Source organism: Onychomys torridus, chromosome 19 (genome assembly GCF_903995425.1).
Source record: "Onychomys torridus chromosome 19, mOncTor1.1, whole genome shotgun sequence".
Taxonomy (NCBI): Eukaryota; Metazoa; Chordata; class Mammalia; order Rodentia; family Cricetidae; genus Onychomys; species Onychomys torridus.
This window is the reverse complement of record NC_050461.1, coordinates 26,664,264-26,685,973: the sequence shown is the minus strand read 5'-3', so window position 1 is coordinate 26,685,973 and position 21,710 is coordinate 26,664,264. Positions and strand designations below refer to the sequence as shown.

Genomic DNA, 21,710 nt, shown 5'->3' with positions numbered 1-21,710 from the left:
TGTTTTCTTCTGGTTTACACACACACACACACACACACACACACACACACACACACACACACAGACAGAGAGAGAGAGAGAGAGAGAGAGAGAGAGAGAGAGAGAGAGAGAATAAAAAGAAATCTTTGAAAAAGAAAAGAAAAACACAGAGTAAATCAGAAAATGGTGCAGACATTTAGCTTCAACCCCCTGATTATGATTGTTAGGAAGCAAAGCTTCATCTTTCATCTTAATATTGTTGAAGAAAGACTACTGGTAACCACCCCCTCCATTGGAAGTCTTGCTTTGTCACTGGAGATAACCAGTTCAGGTCATGTATCTGATAGGAGTCATAGCTAGGGCTGTCCTTGTAGATTCCTGGGAGATTTCCCCTCCACCCACATTTTTAGCCGACCCCAAAATGCCTCCCGTTTTCTAGTCATCTATTTCATTACTCTCTTGCTCCACCTCTCAACCTGATCACTTATGTTCCCATCCCAATGCACGCCCAGTCTACCCAGGATATCTTGTGGTGGTATTGAGTTCCCCCAAATATTGTGTACCCTAATGAATTTTTCTGGGGTCAGAGAACAGAACAACCACTAGATTTAGAGACCAGAAAATGGTGGCACACATGCTTTTAATCCTATAACTTGGGAGGCAGAGATCTGTGAGTTTAAAGCCACACTGGAAATAACCATGCATAGTGACTCACACCTTTAATCCCAGGAAGTGAATCTTTAATCCCAGGAAAAGATGGCAGAAAGCAGAAAGGTATATAAGATGTTAAGACCAGAAACTAGAAGCTTTTGGCCTAGTTAAGCTTTTAGGCTTACAAGCAGCAGGTCAGCTGAGATCCATTTGGATTAGGACTCAGAGGCTTCCAGTCTGAGGAAACAGGATCGGCTGAGGAATTGGTGGGGTGAGGTAGCTGTGGATTGTTCTGCTTCTCTGATCTACCAGCATTCACCCCAATAACTGGCCTCAGGTTTGTTTTTTATTAATAAGGCCTCTAACAATTCGTGCTACAATCTCTCTTCTATTTTCTCTTCCCAGGGAGTACCATGCATCCCTCCTTGAACCCTCCTTTTTCCTAGTCTCTCTGGGTCCATGGATTGTAGCATAGTTACCCTTTATTTTACAGCTAATATCCACTTATGAGTGAGAACAATTTTGTGTCTTTCTGGGTCTAAGTTACCTCACTTTGGATGTTTTTTTTTTTTTTTTTCTAGTTCCATCCATTTGTCTGAAAATTTCGTGATGTCATTTTTTTAACCACTATGCAATTCTCCATTGTGTAAATGTGCCACATTTTCTTTATCCATTCCTTGGTTGAGGGGCATCTATGTTGTTTCCAGTCCCTGACTATTACAAATAAAGCTTCTATCTATCTATCTGTCTGTCTGTCTATCTATCCATCCACCTTTCTTTCTTTCTTTCGTTCGTTCGTTCTTTCTTTCTTTTCAATAAATTTATCAACTATTTAGTCTACATATCATCTATTACCTATCTACACATATACTAGTATTCCATCACTTCCCCTTTATAAGCACTTGCTAGAGTGTTACAATTTTGTTTCTAGAGGTTTGGAAAAGATGATTTTGATGAATTTTGCTAGTCTCTCTGTGTTTTTATGAAGGATTGGATTTTTTTTTTTATTTAGTCATGGTAATTGTTAACTTTAGGTCAAGCATGTAGCTCCCTTTTCCTCAACTTTCTGATTCCAAAAACAAAGATAATAATTAGCTTTAGAGAGCTGCTGTGAGGATTAAGCAAGTACATTTAGGAAAAATGCTTAGAATAGCACCTGGAATATAATCCACTCCTACCAGTCATGTGAGCCAGGCAAATTCATTTGAAATACTTAAGTTCAAATAAATAAATGGAGTAATGGTGAACTGAAACTCTTCTACACAGCAAATGAGACAACCGAATGAAGAGACAACCTGCAGCATGGAAGAAAATATTTACCAACTGTACATCCAGAGGCATTATTACGCAGTTCTATCTGTATGGAACTCTTAACAATTCAGTAGCAACAACAACAAAAAGCAATTCAAATGGAGAATTTGACTAAGAACTATTAAGTGTAGGCAGGACTTGAATAAAAGGAAGCTTTTTTTTTTTTTTTTTTTTGGCATACTGTTGGTGGGAGGCAAATTATTTCCATAATCAAAATCAGTGTGGAGCTTTCCCCAAAGGGTTAAAAATGGAATGCTTCTATGATCCAATAATCCTTCTACTGGGTGTTTACTCTGAGGAAATGTTGCTGAAGAGATGCCTGCCTTCCAGTGTGCACTGCAGCACTCTCCACAGTTGCCAGCATTCACAATCAACCTAAGCATCTGTCAGCTGATGAGTGGATTAAAAATGTTGTACAGATATACAAGGGAGTGTTATTCAGCCATTGAAGAGCTAAATCCTGCCATTTGGGATACTGTAGCTGGGCCTGGAAAAACAAATGTCAGGCTCAAGCTGTCAAGTGTTGGATGACCTCCCTTGTATCCAGAACCTAAAACGTCATCTCTTAGGATTTGAAGTGGTTGTTTTAAGGGGAGGATGAGAAGGGTGAGGAAGATTAGCAAAGGAACAAAGGTACGGTTATTCAGAGGCAAACAATTCTGGTGCATTTTTGTACAGTAGGATAACTACGATGAAACAAAGAACTATGCATGGCTGGGACTGAAAAGGAGGAGTTTGGGAAGGTTTTTCCATGGGAAATGATACATATTTGAAGATGAAAGTGTATAATCTAATTTAAGTATATACAATGTATGCATGTGTCAAAACAACATGATATGTGTAACGTTGATATTTTATGTACTAGTTGGAAATAAATACTAAACTACATAATGAGCTTAAATATTAATAAGCCTATCCTTTATTTTTCTAAATACTGGTTTTATATTCATAAAGTTGTGTGCTGTGTTTTCTGATTGCTTCAAAGAGTCCTCACAGCAGTTGATAATGTTGTTTACATTCCATTACACTGAATATTCCCTGAAGCTTCTTGAAGCGAGAACAGACGGCCAAGCTGTTGGAGGGTTGGCGATCCTATTTACTTCTCAGATCTGTAGGCTGCAAAGCATACATTACAGACTACTTCAGCCTTTTGTTACCTCAAAAAAAAAAAAAAGGAATGTTACTTTTTCAGTGTTATGTGTAGAAGTGCATTTTAGAGATGGTCCTCTTAGGGTACAAATAAAAATGTGAAGTGTCTTATGGGATAGTAACAGCTGTCAAAGTTGTTGATGTTCTCTTGGAATGTCTGCATCTTAATGACAAAGCTCTCAAGAGACCCTACCCTCACCAAGGACATTTGGGCAGTAGAATATAGGACTTCTTCAGTGCCTTCAATATTTACAAACTCAAGCCTGTTAACGGTTTCCATGATAGGCTTAGTACTCAATTACAAAGGATGGTTAAGAATATGTAGTCATACATTAGTTATGACAGAGAGTCATTCATCCTCGCCTATAAAAATGACAATACGTATAACATTTACCTAACTGTTATATCTTTGTTAGTATACTTAAGGCACTGATATTTGAGTAAGTGAGAGAAGACTGGGGCCAGCTCTCTGGTTGTAATTGTTCATTTATAAGAGTTAGCAGAAACATTGTAGATTTGGTTTCTAAAATCCTTTCATGTGGTACATATCACACCGTGTCAGATTTGAAAAAAGCAAAATTGGCCAGTATAAGATTGCTTACCTGAAATCCTACAACTCCTCAATCTTAAGCAGGAGAATTGTTGAGTTTGGTGTTAGCCTGGGCTAAGTAGTAAGGTTGTAAGTTCAAGGCTATCTATCATAGGGCTCCAGAGTGAGGTCCTGACTCAAAAAGAAATGAGAAAGCAGAAGTTGGAGAGCCAGAGTGAGGGAAACAGGAGGAAAGCCTGTGAGAAAGATCATAAAAGGTTTGCCTCAAGATGTGCAGAGTTATAAATCTGGAGTAATAATTTCTTACTTAATAACCAAAGATTTGACCTAATAGCATATAATTTTCACATGTGCTCTAGATATTACAGAGAGATTGATAGCTAAAACAACAGTAGGGTGACTGGCTTTCTAATCTGATGATTTAAAATTCTCATCCCAACCTGGGTGAAGTAATAACAATATCACATACAAGCTGAGAAGATGACAGAGCCCTCGATGGAGTCTAATCCCAGTATGGATATGGCTCTACTCCTAGGAGGAAATTTCCCTGTGCTACTACAGTCCTTTCTTTCTTCAGAGCTACTTAGAGTAATTTGGATAGTCAGGCAACGATTTCTGCTTCAAACTAGCAGAACTGAGTTCCATAGTCACTGATTAGCCTGTTTTGGGTCACATAGGAATCCCTGAAGAGTGACTGTAAGTGTGCAAATAAATGTGTAAGAGTATTTGTGTATATGTATGAGCACCTGTGTGCTGTGTTAGAGTGTGTGTGTGTGTGTGTCTATATGGGTCTCTGTGTGAAAGTGTATGTGTGTGCGCATTGTTGTGAGCCAGTGACTGTGTGTTTCTATGTAAGGTGAGTGTATGTGTGTGAGTGGGTGGTTGTGTGGGTATATATGTGTGGGTATATATGTGTTGTGTGTGTTATGGGAAGAGACTGTAGTACGCTGATTGACAAGTCAGCACCACACATTCTGCTCTGCAGACAGTACATGGACTGAGTAGAAGGATGTACCCTATATGAGAGTGGGGTCATTGCTTGAAGAAGGAAAATGGGCTCTGGGGAGACAAATTTCTGATAGGGAATGTTACCATGAGGGAAGTATTGGTTTTAATCTTAATTTTGTGTACGGGTGTTTTGCATGCATGTATGTGTGTATCACTTGGATGCCTGGTACACTCACAGGCCAGAAAAGGATGTCAGATACTCTGAGACTTGAATTATAGACAGTCGTGAATTGCCATGTGAATGCTAGGAACCAAACCCCTGTCATTTGGACAAGTAACCAATGCTCTTAACTGCTGAACCATCGCTAGGCTCCAGGAAATATTCTTTTATAACAGTTCCTTATGAAAGTCCTTCTTTTGAGAAGCAAAGCTATACAGAGTAGTATCTTTAAGGGCATTAAGTTTTAAAAAGTGGCCTCTTCTAAGTGTCTGTCATCAGTGGAGCTACCAGAGGCCAGAGAGGTCACAAGATTGGTCCTACACCAAACAGCTTCTCCTGATTTAGCCTTAGTTTGACAGGCTTACGTTTTTTCCCCTTTCTTCTTTTTTAGAAAGGTGAATTATAGGCATCTATTCAGACTTTCATTACATCTTACTACACTGCATTAGAAATACTATCTTTCATCTGAGTCCTTCAAGGCAGGTGTTTTATTCTTCAAAGTATGGCATATCTTTTTTTTTTCCCTGTGATTTAGATTTTATTTGCTAAGTAAATGAGCAAAGCAAAATGAATGAAGAGGTGATTGATGATTGACTCCATGCCACTGGAAATCCAAAAGACTATGCTAATCTCATTATCCCAATATTGATTTGAACAAGCTGCCTGTGTGTCGTCTCCATCCCAGGATGTAATGCACACTTCAGGAACAGTTCAAAACTTAAGGCACTGAGAGATGGGAGGTCGGAATGCTGTTACAGGGGATGTCTCTGAAGTGAACCTCCACTTAAAGGTGCAGTTTGTCATTCTTTAATGCATAGAGAAAAATCAGTCTGGGAGAAGGGCTTTCAATGCCTTCTAAAAGGTGATAAAGTTGTGAGCAAGAGCGATGGAGCACTTAGAGGAATTTGCTGAACCCCGAGAGTGCTCAGTAACTATCATTTTGACGATAGACTGATCAGATGGAGGATGTCTGTACTTTTGGCTCTCTGTAGAAATTTTGTCTCACACAATCCCTGTCTTTGTTTCACAGGGGAGAGAGGATTTTGTCATTATTCTGTGTGTGCCTTCTGTATATGTATAATAGGAAGTGGCACCTAAGTTAGATAAATCTGCTTCTGTGCAAGATTAAAAACAATTGACTCTGTAAATGGAAATTTGTGTTCAAGCAACTCAGTAGGTATTTTTCTTTCTATCCTTTTTTCTTATCAACAAATGTTGATATGTTGTTATCAACCTATGTCCACAGTTTATTTCAGTATTTTCTGTGGGTCATTTGTAACAATGGACTTAGATATAATTGCCACACCTTACACACACATACATTGTTGTTGTAGGATATTATTTTAAGGTGTGTTACTTTTGTTTATGTTGCAATTTTTTAAACTCTGAGAAGCTGTGTTATTGTGCCTGTTTAGAACACCTGACGGTCTAATAAAGAGCTAAATGGCAGGAGAAAGGATGGGCGGGGTTGGCAGGCAGAGAGACTGTATAGAAGGAGAAATCTGGGAAGAAGTAGTAGTAGTGAGAGAAGGAGAATGCTAGGGGCCAGCCACAAAGCCACGTAGCAAGCCATGGAGTACAAGTGAAAGGTAAGAAAAGGAAAAAGCTCAGAAGGTAGATGGGATCATTTAAGTTAAGAAAAGATGGCTAGAAACTAAGCCCAAGATAAAGCTGGACATTCATAATTAAGAATAAGCCTTCCCCATGTGTGATTTATTTAGGAGCTGAGTGGCGGGCCCCTCAAAAGAGCAAAAACAAACAACACATTGTCCTTAGTCAGTGGCACAAAGGGTCACAAGAGAGGCATGTACATTATTGTGAATCAGGGGACATGGAGTGGTTGTGAGGAGTTTAAGGAATGAGTTTAAGATCAAAGCCACGTGGTCAGTCTCACGTGTAAAAGTTGTTTCCGTGGAGAGTCCAAAGCATATCAAGATTCATTACATTGTTTTTCTTAAAGGTAAGTTATATTTAAATAAGCTGAGTACACACTGTATAGATTAAATGATCTCAAAGCATATGATGAGCTTGGTTACAAGGTTGCATGAATGTTCTATTTGTGAAGGCAAGCTACAAGAGGTATTCCAGAAAAAAAAAATCATACTCATACCCCATAAATTATGAAGTGGATAACAATTTCTACATTAACAAAAGAACTAATTACAATATTGAGTAGTCCTGGATAATAATTGGGACAGCACATAATTTGGATGTGTCAATTTTATATCTCATTTACTTGAGTAGTTGAAAAGTCAACACATTGTAACAATGGGAAGTTTTTTTTTTTTTTTTTTTCCTAATGCGTGTAAGGACACATAAGTAATACTTAAGCAGCCACCAAAATCAATGTTCTTTAGCAACTGGCAGTTGAGTGCAAGAGCAAGGACTCCCTCATCGGTGACATTGCAATATCCTTCCAAGGAAATTTCAAGAAGGTCCAGACAGGATGAAGCCACAGCATTTACTCCTTCTGAAGTTATGCCATATCTATAACACCTGGAGGATTTTGGATTTAGTGCCTTCAGTTTTTGTACTTACATAGGAGCCACAGAGCCATGTCTGAATACCTCGGTTCTAGCTTTTGGACTTAAGGATGTAATGCCTAACTTATATTGGAATCTACTATATGCTCTCATATGCTCATTATTTCAATCTTATATCTTTGATGTTTGAAGTCAAATATTTAATGTCTAGGAAAAATGTGGAAATTGATTATTAGGCCCCAATGACAGTTCCAGGAGTTGACTGACTTGGTTGTTGACAAAGGCATCATGGCTGCCCCCTGAAGGGTATTATTTCTTTATTCTCCCTTCCTTTCACTTCATCCATTTAAAAGAAAGGTTTTTTTTTTTTTCAATTTGAATGGCTTTTAGGACCAGGCTTTAATGAACACTTCAAAGTAGTCTGGCTGGATGAAATACTGTTATACGTCACTTACTAAAAATAAGATGCAAAACTGCACACAAAGAAAATGAAGCATTATGCTCTGGTGGCTTCCTTTTAATGAAAAAATGGTTTATATATGACAAACGGTATTACTGTCATACATATCTTCAATATTCTGGTGTCTCTAAGGGACTGGTAAATTTTAAAAGGTTAAACAACTGAAAAACATTAAAAGTTCAGCTGATAACTAAATTCCCCAGAAAGCATCTATAATCACAGTAAATAGAAATGAGTAAACAGTTACTAAATGCCAAAAGTCATCAGAAAAATCAAAACCCAAGTGTATGCTCTTTATAAACAGTCAATTTTAAGTATAATGATACAAGTTAAATGTAAAAGAACAGAAAGACACCCATTGTTTCTACATATATCTGCAATTGAGGAGGAAGAGTTTTAACAAATGAAAAGTAATTTTCATTTTGTGAATCCAATTTAGTCCCAATATCATTTACCTTGTGCTGTAGAGAAGATGGTTAAAGGCCTTTTCTTTTATATTTGAATGGTTTTCTGTTCTGATTATTGGCTCTCTCTCTCTCTCTCACGCACACACACCAGAGTCTGTGAGAGAGAAACACATGTATACATGTATATACTTGCTTTTTATTTCATTAGTTTATTAGCCCTTCCAGCTTTGAGAATGCTTTGAAATTTCTTATTTCAACTGACAAACTTCCAGAAAACCACCCAGAAGTATTTTGCATTTGTCAGATTCCAACCTCAGGAATCTCGAGTAGCACAGCATTGCTATGATCTTCATTACACACAAAACTATTTCTGGTGGATCCTGAGGTAGGAAAACTAATCATTCCTTCTGAGAAAACTCTCAAATTCCAGCCGTCATGGTCATTTCATATACACCTTGAAGTGAAAATGTACTCATTGGCAAATAATACTGTTTAGAAAGCCCAAGTGATGTTTGGAATATGAAAACTACCCGCTCCTTTTATCAAACCAACAATTCCCAATTGATAATGGAAACAAACAGACTGAAAGTAACAGGGCTCCTGCAGCAGTGCTGCTGAGCCCCCATCTCACTTACCACACAGGTAAGTCATTGTTTTCCAGTTCTTCATCCAGGACTTACATTTTCATTTTGTGTTAGTGTGTGTTCACGTTTGTGTGTGTGTGTGTGTGTGTGTGTGCAGGTCAGTGGTGGACACTGGATGTCCTCCTCTATCTCTCTCTACTGTATTCTGAACCTGACCTCATTGATTGGATAGCCTGATTAGTCAACAAGCTCCAGGACCTAGCTCTCTTTGTTACCCCCAGTGCTAGGCTTGCAGCTGTGCCTGGCTTTTGAAGCAGATGCAAAGGTTCCAAACACAGATTAGGCCCTATGCCAACAAATCTAACACACGTCTTAAAGGTCTTATTAATAAAAAACAAACCCGGAGCCAGGTATTGGGGGGAATGCTGAAAGATCAGAGAGACAGACAGAACAGGCCACAGCTAACCTCACCTTGTCAACTCCTTAGCTGATCCTGTCTCCTCAAACTGGAAGCTTCTGAGTCCTCATCTGAATAGATCTCAGCTGATGTGCCACTAAAAGCCTAAAAGTTTAAACGGGCTCTATTTCTTGGTCCTCGCACCTTATATACCTTTCTGCTTCCTGCCATCACTTCCTGGAATTAAGGGTGTATGTCACCATGCCTGGCCGTTTCCAGTGTGGCTTTGAACTCACAGAGATCCAGGAGAATCTGTAGCCTCCAGAATGCTAGGAGTATAGGGGTGTGTGCCACCATTTTCTGGCCTCTGTAGCTAGTGGCTGTTCTGTTCTCTGACCCCAGATAATTTTATTAAGGTGCACAATACATTGGGGGACACAATATCACCAAAATAAAGACATCTCCCTAGTCCCTGAAATATTTGGCTATCGTCCAAAATAATAATAGAATTGCCATATTATTTCCAAATGGCAACATTGTTTTCATTTTAAGTGTAATTGTTTGAATAAAATTTAGTCTTTCTTAGCTTATACTTTCATGCAGCAACCTTTTGTTTCTTTTGATATTTTGAGTACTGAAAGTTTCAGCTGAAAATATGTTTTCCTGTTCATAATGTCTCAGGTGTTATTATGGAGACTATTCCATAGCTCAAAAGTGCTATAATATCAATTGATCACCCTGTCACAGGTAGGCATTACAAACTACAAACTTTTGAAAATAAAAGGAGGAAGAGGGGGCAAATAATCTAATTTTAGAGGTAAAGTAAACCCTGAAAGTATTTGTGGTTAATGAAAGGCAAGGAATAAGGGACAACAAGAACAAACAGAACAATTTTGAAAATGTTCTATATTTGAACTCCATTGCTTCTGTAAACACTTTAATGCACATGGGTAGGTACTCCATCTCCAGCACAAGACCATTAGACTAAGTAAACAAATGAAATTTCACATATGTTGCCTATAGAAAACACATGGGAAATACAAAGTTTCAAATTCAAAGAATGGGATGGCAAATACTGTTAAAATAGGATCAAATACTATTCAAAAGACAGCTTAGAAATTGCGCCATGACAAATAAGATACCACATCCAGGAATATAGCTGAGCATAGAACAAAAGAATTTATCCTGAGGCAATCAGTTCTTTAGGAAAATCCCATGGTATTAATGTATATGTACTTATAGTTTGAAACATGTAAAATAAAAATCTGTTAGAGGAAAATTGGTAAATTCACAGTTATAGCTGGACATTAGAACATGCCTGTAACAGTAACTGATAGAAAGGGAGTGTAGTGTTTTGAATAAAAATGCCCCCCCATAGACTCATATATTTAAATGCTTAACTGTCAGGGAGTGGCACTATCAGAGAAGGGTTAGGATGATTAGGAGGTCTGGCCTTGTCTGCAGTTGGGGTGGGCTTTGAGGTTTCAAAAGCCCATGCCTGTAGCTGGTTGTTTTTCCCTTTTCCTCTTTGCTCTTTGGGGCCCACCACTCAGCTCCCAAATAAATGCACATGGAGTCTTATTCTTTCTTCTGAATGCCCAGCCTTAGCTTGGCTTGTTTCTAGCCAGCTTTTATAACTTAAATTATCCCATCTACCTTTTGCCTCTGGGCTTTAATTTTTCTCTGTTGCTATATACCTTTCTTTACTTCTTACTTCATGGCTTGCGGTGTGGCTGGGGGGCTGGCCCCTGATGTCTTCCTCCTTTTCTTACTCCTCATTTATTCTCTTCCCAGATTTCACCTCCTATTTATTCTCTGCCCTCCAGCTCTGCCTATCCTTTCTCCTGCCTTGCTATTGGCTGTTCAGCTCTTTACTAGACCAATCATGTTTTAGAGAGGTGCAGTAACACAGCTTCCCAGAGTTAAACAAATGCAACATAAAAGAATGCAACACATCTTTGCCTCATTAAGCAAATATGCCACAGCATAAACAAATGTAACACATCTATAACTAATATTCCCAAACACATGCCAGGTGTGCTCTCTCTCTCTCTCTCTCTCTCTCTCTCTCTTTCTTTCTGTGTGTGTATTTCTGTCTGTCTCTCTCTTTCTCATCGCTGTCTCTATCTCTCTCTCAGCCTGGAGATCTGAATGTAACTCAGCTACTGCTCCAGCACTATGACTACACCCATGCCCCCACCTTGCTCCCTGCCATGACAACAAACTAAACTTTAAACTGAAGCAAGCCCCCAGTGTAATAGTTTCCTTTATAAGAGTTGCATTGTTGATGGTGTCTCTTCAGAGCAATAGAACAGTGACTAACAGAGAGAGAAAGTAAGAAAAAGAGTTTGCTTATAGGGAAAATTTAAAAGGCAGATCTAAGTCGGGCAGTGGTAGCGCATGCCTTTAATCCCAGCACTCAGGAGGTAGAGCTAGGCGGATCTCTGTGAGTTCGAGGCCAGCCTGGTCTACCAAGTGAGTCCCAGGAAAGGCGCAAAGCTACACAGAGAAACCCTGTCTCAAAAAACCAAAAAAAACAAAAAAAAAAAAAAAAAAAAAACCCAAAAACAAAAGGTGGATCTAAATTGGTTGCATTTATTTTGTTAAATATCCCACTTCAAAAGCATGCTTACTTTGTAAGTCCTGGAATATTCACTGAGAAATATAATTAGTATCCACATTAGTTATCTATTTTTGATCAAAAAATTATACCAATAGACAATACATGGACAGCAACATGCTCATCATTTCACAGTTCCTGCGAGTCCAGGAATCCAGGCACTTAGGTGGATGGTCTGGCTCAGGATTGCTTATGATTCTCAGTTAAGGCCCCAGCTAAAGTTTCCCTCAACTGATGCTTTGCTTCCTGTCATTGTGTCCAAAGCCAGGCCACTGGGGCTCTTCACAGAGCTGTCATCTGATTAGCAGCTAGCAAGGAGATGAAGCCTCTTTATAAACTAGTTCCAGCAAGCACATCCTTCCAAGGCTGCTTTATTCTATTAGTAAAAGCTGATTCTTAAAACCTGCCCACTTTCAAAGTTGGGGAATTTGTAGAGAATGAGTATAGGTAGAATTGATGGCTGGAGGTTAAGTTTATCACTTTAAAGGCTAGAGCATTGAAGACTGCTTGCAGATTTAGACAATGAGGAGACAAACCATAAGTAGTAAATTATCTGATTACAACCTGATTAACCAGAAATCAATAACAAAAAAATTTGAGAAAAATACCTGATAATTTGGCTCATAAGGCCAACTTCTAAAGAATTCATGTAGCAAAGACAGAAATTACAAAGGAAATCAGAAAATAATTTGACGTTTTAGAAAACAAAGTATGACATTAAACTTCTATAGTACAATTAGTATGATGTTTTATATACATTCATGGTTTTAATTCCTCATCACAATAATGTCTTCTACCTTAAGAATTCAGTAGAAGAGAAAAGAGTAAAAATAAGAATTAAGAAATAAAGATAACAGCTGAAATAAAAAATACAAAGCAATCAATGAAGCCAGGTTTTGAGATTATGAAAAAAGAAAACAGAATAATTAAAAAAATTTTAAAGGCCAAATTAATAGAAAAACATGCACTGATCAGAAGATTCAGTGTTGTTGACTGTTGATTATCTATCTCCCAACTTAATCTATGTATTCATTGTAATTCAAATAAAAATCCCAGTTGAATTCATAATATCAGTAGTTGAAAAGTTAATACTAAATGTAAATGGCAACATAAAGAACCTTAAATAGTGAAAGTAATTCTGTAAAAGAAAGCAATGTATAGGGAAAATAATATTGTTAATAAATGTACTGTAATCAAAACAGTGTGGCACTGACATAAGAAGAAAAATAAGATGGTGCCTGAAAGACACTGAAACAAGCCTACTCATACATGCCAAGAGGCTTTCCCAAAAATGTCCATGGGATTCAATGGGCAAATCTTTTTATTAAAAGTTGCTTGGGGCTGTAGAAACAGTTCAGAATACTTGCTGACCTTAGAGGGCACCCAAATTTAGTTTCTAAAATTTAGTTACTAGCCAACTCATGACTACCTGTAACTTCATTTCCAGAGAATTAATGCCCTCTGTTGGCCTCTGAGTAGTGCAGATGTGGCATACCCCCTTTCTCATACACACACACACACACACACACACACACACACACACACACACACACAAATTAAAATAAAAAAGTAGTCATTTATTTATAAATCAGATTCTTTGGGAAGCAACTCATTTATTGTTTGAAAAATGCAGTTTATTTCCATGGACTTGATTTACATGAAGACATAAAGAGATCCTGGACTCAAAGCATGACCTGGATGGAAACAGGCCTTTGTGGGTTTAGGAAGGCTGGTGAGTATATCTTGAAAGTGAGAGGAATGGGAATCATCTTTGGCTAGACAATCTGTGGTAGCTAGTCTCCAAAACTAGTCCCCAGCCCTGCCATATTTGAAGCCCTTCTATTGTTTACTCCTGTAGTTTAGATGTACAATAACCCCTTCGGCTCGTATATTTCAACAGTTGTTTCCCAGGTTCTGGTGATGTTTGGTTCGATTGTGGAACCTTGCTGGAGAAAGAGGGTTTCTAAGGGAGAACTTTGAGGCTTTATAGCTTGCTCCCACTTCCATTTTATAGCTTGCTCCCACTTCCCTGCTGCCCATTCTCTGCTTTCTAACTGTGCATATGATATGACTAGTCAGTCTCATATTCCACCCTGTGATGATGGAATTTATCCCCTTGAACTGTAAACCAGAATAAACTATACCTTCCTTAGATCAGTTTTCATCTTTTTGTCATACAATGAGAAAAGTAGCCGGGTGGTGGCGCACACTTGTAATCCCAGCACTCGGGAGGCAGAGGCAGGCAGAGGCAGGCAGATCTCTGTTGGGTTTGCGCTTCTCTGGGGTGGCTTCAGCCAATTGAACTACAGTGAAAGTGTCATTAGTCCAGGACTCTTGCTCAACCCTACAAGGTCAGGCAGTTTTTCCTTTGCTCTCTAAGATAGGCCCAGTCAGCCAGTCACAAGAGTTGGCTATTTGGTTGGAAAGATGATTGGGGTACTCAATTGTCAGACTATCCTAGCAGAGCCTATGTGTCTTCACATTGTCAGGCTGAGGACAAGACATCATGGATGAAGTGCCCCAGATGATATCCACTGGAGCTGGGCCTGGTTACTTCAAAGCGGTCAAATAACAAAACAGCATTGTGCAAAGTCACTAGATCTTGGGGTGATTTGTTACTTGGCAACACTTAACTGAGCTATTTAAGTCACTGGCTGTATAAGAACACAGAGTGATATAGATTAAAAATGAATAAATGTGATAATTATGAGTGCCTTACTTTAAACTTTAGTTCACCTTAAATATTTTTCTATAGCATATAGTGATATGGCAGCTGGTATTAGAGCCACACAGAGTCATTGCTCTATTAATTATGCTTCAGGTTTTCTGGCTTCTTTAATAAGATGGTTTTTTACAGAGTGATACTTGAAGCCATTTATAGATCTTGGCAGGCAAAAAGATACCAGATGTCATGCCTGTGATGAAAATACCCGTAATCTGCCTGTTGTCATGAAAGGATATTTTTAAAATCTTAAAGCGGAAGTTTAGAATTGTAGAAACTTATCAGTCATAGAAAGATAGATATTTCTTAAATAAATATTTTTAAAATCTCTGAATATTTTTAACAGTGTTCCAATTTTAATGACAAAAAATGAGATAAAGAGGTTCAACATACTCTAAAAATGTAAATCCTTCTTTTGGAAGAGTCAAGTGTTAGAACTTGGCAGCTAGTGGGATGTCAGGGATATGTCTGATGATCAGAAACATAAGACACTCCTCTAAAAGCTTGCCAGTAGGTTTCAGTGCCTTCACATTGGCTTCCTTGTGTGAAACTGTTATAAAAACTACATTCTTTGTCTTAGACCCCAAGGAAGTATATTCCAGGCCAAAGTTCTTATTCTTTTATTGAAAAATCTTGAAATCATCCCTAGCTTCTTAATTATATTTTAGCCATACAAATCATGTAAAAAGTTACTTATGGGCTTCAAATACTTACTTGGAGTTAGTATATCTTTATATACAAACTGACATTGAACTCTGGAACTTACCCAGCACTATCATATCAATTTAACTTAACTTTGGTACCTTTTTTTCTAAGTATGTCATGATTGATGCATCCAGGAGTGGGCTAACAATCTTACTCCTATAGAGTAAGAATTCCTTCTGGACTGAGCTGAATGCCCCCCTCCTCCCCCCTGCTGCGTTTAGTGAGCCAGATAATTGAAGGCATCAGATCTTTACCATTCAGGAGACCTTCTCACAGGTTTAGACTTCTCTGAGAGTGTGAACATTTTAATGATTTGGACTTGAGACAGAGAATGGATATTTTCAAGGAAGAACCGTGTTAATTAAGAGTCTGTTAGCAGGTGCATTGGCTACATAGAAAGAATCTTCGTAATAATGTCACAGGAGTAAATCTGGCTGTACACACACCAAGTGCTGCAGCCACGGTCTTCCAGAGGCTGACCTCAAGAGCTTGATCATTATGCAGGAAAACAAGAAAGGAGCCATGGGCCTAGCTACAGGAACTTTTCCTTAAAGAGCCTCAGTAAGCTGATGAAGGTTTTCTTTGCAGCATGGGCCCTTGTAGGTTGGAGAGTAAAACTCAAGCAATACGAAACTTCCTGAAATGTGAATCATCAATAACGTGTTAAATACTGCCTAATCTCATTGAAAATCAAGAATATGCAAATTTTAAAATGAGGAATTTGAATTCACTCAAGACAAAATGAAAATAAAGGTGAGGCTAAACAGAGTATGAGGACACAGATTTTTGAATGACTTACCTGTGTGCATTTGAGCCTGGCAGTATCATTGATCAGTTACTTGTATTATAGAAACTAACAATTATATGTTCATAAGAAAATCATTTTTAAATAGCTTTAAATACTGAAGGTATTGAAGTAATCCAGATGTCTATTGATGGAAGAAACATTAGATAAGCCACAGAAGGTTATACTATGAAGCTTCTAAGAACTAATGCAGGTACAGGTATATTTTAAATAGGGCTCAACACAACTTAGTGAAAATAGCAAACTGTGAAGCAAAATATACATTGATTTTCCATTTATTAAAAATCACAGACAAAATTACACATTTGGATATGATCATGTACATCTCTACATGATGTGATTCACAGACACACACACACACACACATGTTATTTGCAGTTACACTGGGGAAGGAGGAGAGAGAATAGTGATGTAAGGGCTATGAATATATGAATTTGTTAATTGTAAGAAAGTATAAAAGAATGGAAAAACTCTATAGTGTAACTTAAAAGAAGTCCATTCTTGTCTCAAGTGATATTAAAGTAAATTGTGAATAATGACTTTCATTGTTTCAACATCCAATGTGAGGTTAGTGACTGCTATGGAATTTTTCCATTATTATTATTATTATTATTATTATTATTATTATTATCATTATTATGTGTTTTAATTTTATACATCAGCCATGGGTTCTCCCTATCCTCCCCCTCCCACCCCCACCCCACCTTCCCCTAGCCCCTTCCCTCCATCCCCATGTCCTCCAGGACCAAGACACCCCTGGGGATTCATTTAAACCTGGTGGATTCAGTACAGGCAGGTCCTGTCACCTCCTTCCAGGCTGAGCAAAGTGTCCCTGTGTAAGCCCAAGGTTCCAAACAGCCAGCTCATGCACTAAGGACAGGTCCTGGTCCCACAGCCTGGGTGCCTCCCAAACAGATCAAGATGTTCAATTGTCTCACTTATCCAGAGGGTCTGATCTAGCTGGGGGCTCCACAGCCGTTGGTTCATAATTCATGTGCTTACATTCGATTGGCTATTTGTCCCTGTGCTTTTTCCAATCTTGGATTCAACAATTCACGCTCTTACAGTCCCTCCTCTTTCTCGAGAGTTGGACACCTGGAGCTCCATCTGGGGCCTAGCTGAGGATCTCTGCATCCACTTCCATCAGTTATTGGATGAGAGTTCCAAGATGACTGTTAGGGTGTTTAGCCATCTGATCATCAGACTAGGTCAGATGAAGCTTTCTCTCGAACATTGCCAGCAGTCTACAGAGAATGTATCATTGTGGATTTCTGCGGACCTCTCGAGCACTCTGCCTATTCCTGTTCTCATGTGGTCTTCATTTATCATGGTCTGTTATTCCTCATTCTCCCTTTTTGTTCTTGATCCAGCTGGGATCTCCTGCTCCCCTAAGCTTTCTTTCCCTCAAATCTTGCCCTTCATTACTCCCACTGTTGTCCAGGTTGTTCATGTAGATCTCATCCATTTCTCTGTCATTGGGTGATCCCTGTGTCTTTCCTAGGGTCCCATTTTCTTGGTAGCCTCCCTGGAGTTGTGTAGAAGTCTGGTCATCTTTGTTTTACATCTAGTGTCCTCCTATGAGTGAGTACATACCATGTTTGCCCTTCTGAGTCTGGGTTACCTCACTCAGGATGATTTTTTTCTATATCCATCCATTTGCCTGCAAACCTAATGATGTCATTGTTTTGCTCTGCTGAGTAGTACTCCATTCTGTAAATATGGAATTTAAAGGTAATGTCAAAGGGCCTTTATTTAAATGGAGCAGAGAAAAAAACCTTAAGTTTGTACAATAAGCATGCTGGGCAGTAGAGTGCAGTGCCTGAGTAGGTGAACTGTAGGCTGCTAGGCATGTTGGATTTCCTTTGTGTTTCTTCTCTACATGTGAAACTAGATACTATCTATTTAGCAAGCTTGTAGAGGAATGCAAGAAAGATATAGGAAAGCATTTCATACACAGCCAAGCAAATGACAGATCCCCCTTTTGGCATTAATTTTCATTTATTCATAGCGAGTACAACGTCAAGAGTTTAAAACACCTTTTTCCCCTCTGTTTAATGTAAAGAAAGTGAAGAACCACTAACTCAGAGCATTTGACCAGTTCTGTGAGATCCTTAAAAATACATGTTTTGCCTGGTGGTGCTGGCACATGCTTTTAATCTCAGCACTCAGGAGGCAGAGGCAAGCAGATCTCTGTGAGTTTGAGGCCATCCTAGTTTACAGAGTTCCAGGACAGCCAGGGCTGTTGCACAGAGAAATCTTGTCTTGAAAAACAACAACAAAACTCAAACAAACAAACAAAATAAAACAAAAACAAAAATGTCTTATTTACAAACATTTTGTATGTTTTGCTCCTTATTAAAAATCTTCATTTGATGTATCAGCTTAAGAAATAAAACAATTACCTAACCATGATTATAGTTTTCATTTTCCTGTTGAGGTAGAAGTCCACCAGAATTCAGAAAGCAACTTGGACATAGACATTTGCAACGTGAATTAGAATCCATATTATTTTCTGATGGTGTGTGTCTGAAGCCCTGAACATTTACATTTCAAACAGAGCACAGCCTTATTCTATTTCAAATGGAAAGACTCCTTAGAACTGACCACCTGTTAAGCAAGGAAGTCTAGCCCGGTGTGCTAGGAGCTAAGTCTCAGGCTGTCAAAAGGGTAGAAATTTCCAGAAGAAAGAGAAGCAATAGGAATAAACCTTTACCATTCATTATCAAATAACTGCGAACACAATAAGTAACTCAGGAACTTCTGTTTCAAAATATTCTAATATTTTTGAACCTATTAGATTTATGATATGAATAATCACATAAATATATAAATAATCCGGGTAATTGTGTCATTTTTAAACAACTTGAATTTTAAAATATAATTAACACTCTTTGAGGGCGTCATTCTTGGTCTGCCTTTATTCTTTCATAAGAGAAATTCCCCCTAGTCTTTTTAAAAATTGAAATACATATTCTAAAGGAAGCATTGATTAGCGTCTCCATTATATTGTTTTCTTTGCAAAATATGGTTTCTTTTTAGGTAAGCCAAAGCTCCCTTTAGACTGCCAAACTGATGATGAAGCAAAAATATTTACACTTTGAAGTCAGGAGGAACAGCTTGCTGGGTTGACAGAGGCAAGGGGGAGAGAAATGTGCCTGGAGTCACTAACGAATCCGGAAACACAGCATGGCATTTAAGTAAGTTAGAGGGCGTGGGAGATGAAGCCCTGGAATATAAATACTGTTAGTTACCATTTGTTTCACTCTGAAAATACACTTCTTCCATTAAATGAGGAAAGTATAATCTGTGTGGATGGAAACATCATAACTATCTACAGTGAGGAGCAGAGCAGTGTGTGCATTTGTGTGCCTCTTCGTGCTGTTTTCCAGACAAAGGTTCTAAAAAGAATAGAAAATATATCTCTAAATTCGGGGAAACTCCCTCTGAAACTGTCTTAGTTACTTTGCTATTGCAATGAGAAAATACCATGACCTTGACAACTTATAAAAGAAAGGGTTTCATTGGAATGACAACTTCAGAGGGCTAGAGTTCATGTTGGAGAAACAGGAATGATAGCAGGAACAGCTAAGAGCTCTCACATCTTGATCTTCAAGCAGTTGACAGAAGGAGCCACACCGGGAGCACAATACCTCCAAACACATCATACCCTCGCATCATTCCCAAAGAGTTCTGCTACCTGGGGGCCAAGTGCACTGGTGTGCGGGTCTATGGGCGCCATTCTTATTCAAACCACCACATGAACCATCAGCAAGTTCCAGTTATTACAGTGGACCTGTTGAACATGTTTTATACACTTCAGTTATCTGAAGAAAAGGAAATAACTTTCTTGGTATTTGAGATAAAATAGAAAAGATGTTGACTCTATGTTTGATAACAAGCTATTTTTAACTCATCTTTGTTAAAGTGAATGTTTTAAAACGAAGATTTATAAATGTTACTTAATAACTCATGACCCATTATATATTTATGAAACACTGTTACTTAACTGTATCAAACAAACAAGTCAAAAGGTACATGAAGTGTGTAAAATTCCGCTGGAAATTTCTTGTGTTCATCATAAACATATAAGTGATTATTAGAAGAGCTAAGGATGAAATATAATGGGCCTATGGAAAGATAACTGAAATTTTGTTAGACTTCTCATATCAAGTTATTATAGAAAAAAATTAAGGTGATTTTAAATATGTTTCACAGATTAAAAGTCATTAAGCCTGATGATCTACCTTTGGGAAGCTAAATTTTAATCTCTGTGGCTCTATGCTGCTTTTAGTCACTTGACAAAGCTTAGTCCTGAATGGGTAGCAATGAAAATTTATTTGAGAGTATTCATAGGTTTCTCTGCAAGTGGGTTTTCATTGGTAAACTAGCATTCAAGTATACATGGTGCTTTTCCATTCCCTCTATATAACTTGAGAAGTAGTTCTTCACATTTGGAATTAGAAAAATCTCTTCATTGTTTAGAAATGGGCTTCAAGTTCAACAGCATGCCACCACTTGCCACCATTGTAGTTGACCCTCTTGTGCCTCAAAATTGGTCAATGAGGTCAGCATCCACATCTATGTTCATGTTTGAAAACCCACCCCAACTTGAACCTTTATTATTCACTCTCATTTTCTTTTTGTTATACTCATGGTATGATGAAAACTTTGTTGCTTTGAGAAATATTTCCTGGAAAATAGTTAACAGACAAAGTCATTGAGTAATAAAGAGATAAAAGAAAGCTGTGATTCTTTTCTCTAAAATAGTTTTATATGTGAATTTAGTCTTGAGTCTACAGAAATGGTGAGAGCCTGAAGAGACCACTTATGTTTGTTCATTTGCCTTGCTGAAGTTTTGAGGCAGACAGTATAAGTTTCAACTGTATTCTTGACTTTAAGAGTTCTTGAAAGCCTCAGTAGATGTCCCATTGGCATACTGGAGCATCCTGTAATTAGATGTATAGGGTTCTTGGAGTTGGCATGAAGCTTTGCTATCCACAGTAAAAGGAGTTTCTTTGGTAGTAGCCTTTACAAATGAAGATATCAGAACAAAATGAAATATACACTCCTGCTGTCATTGAAGTTGGCTCCAATTTTTCATAAAAGTGACTTCACAAAAAATTTCTTAAAAATCTTAAATGTGCAAGAAAATAATATGCTCAAAAGCTAGTGGCAGTGTTGAAGGAGTATTGGGAAGATACTGGGAGGCACACCCATTACCAATGAGTGCTGTTGTCTTGGCTGACACCAGCATTCAGCACTTTCCCCTAAGAGGCTACCTTGGATGAATGGCATTCCCAAGAGTATGTTTTAGGGATCATTTGCACCAGATAAGCAGTGGACCCAGGCAAGTGTGTGTGGAGCTATGTAACCTACTTACACTATCTTTGAGGTGATGATTACTTAGGAGACAGTTAAGAAGTGTAATCACATTAGTCATAGGCTCTTCTGAATACACACCTTCAAAACTACTTCTTATCAATGTTTCTTGCCCCCAATTAAAGGGAAGTATTCACCTTCCAAAGAAGTGAAAAGGGAAGACAAGTCAAATGCTGGCAAGCGGCCATAGGGAAATATACAGGAAATGGGTTTGGTCCTGATGAATCCCTTAAATTTGGTTTTATGTTTAAGTCACCCTTTTATTATTATTTAAGTTATCCCTTTTATTGTTATTAATGTTTTCTCAATGCTTTTCAGTAACAGCATGTTATCTTATTTA

The 21,710-nt window shown here is 38.2% G+C and overlaps 1 protein-coding gene and 1 pseudogene across 1 annotated transcript in view; one reads left to right on the top strand and one right to left on the bottom strand.

Annotated features, from left to right (window-relative positions):
* Themis (thymocyte selection associated) overlaps positions 1–21,710 on the top strand; it is a 174,431-nt gene that overhangs the window by 106,531 nt on the left and 46,190 nt on the right. The window lies entirely within an intron of this gene.
* Positions 7,030–19,730, bottom strand: LOC118570644 (annotated as a pseudogene).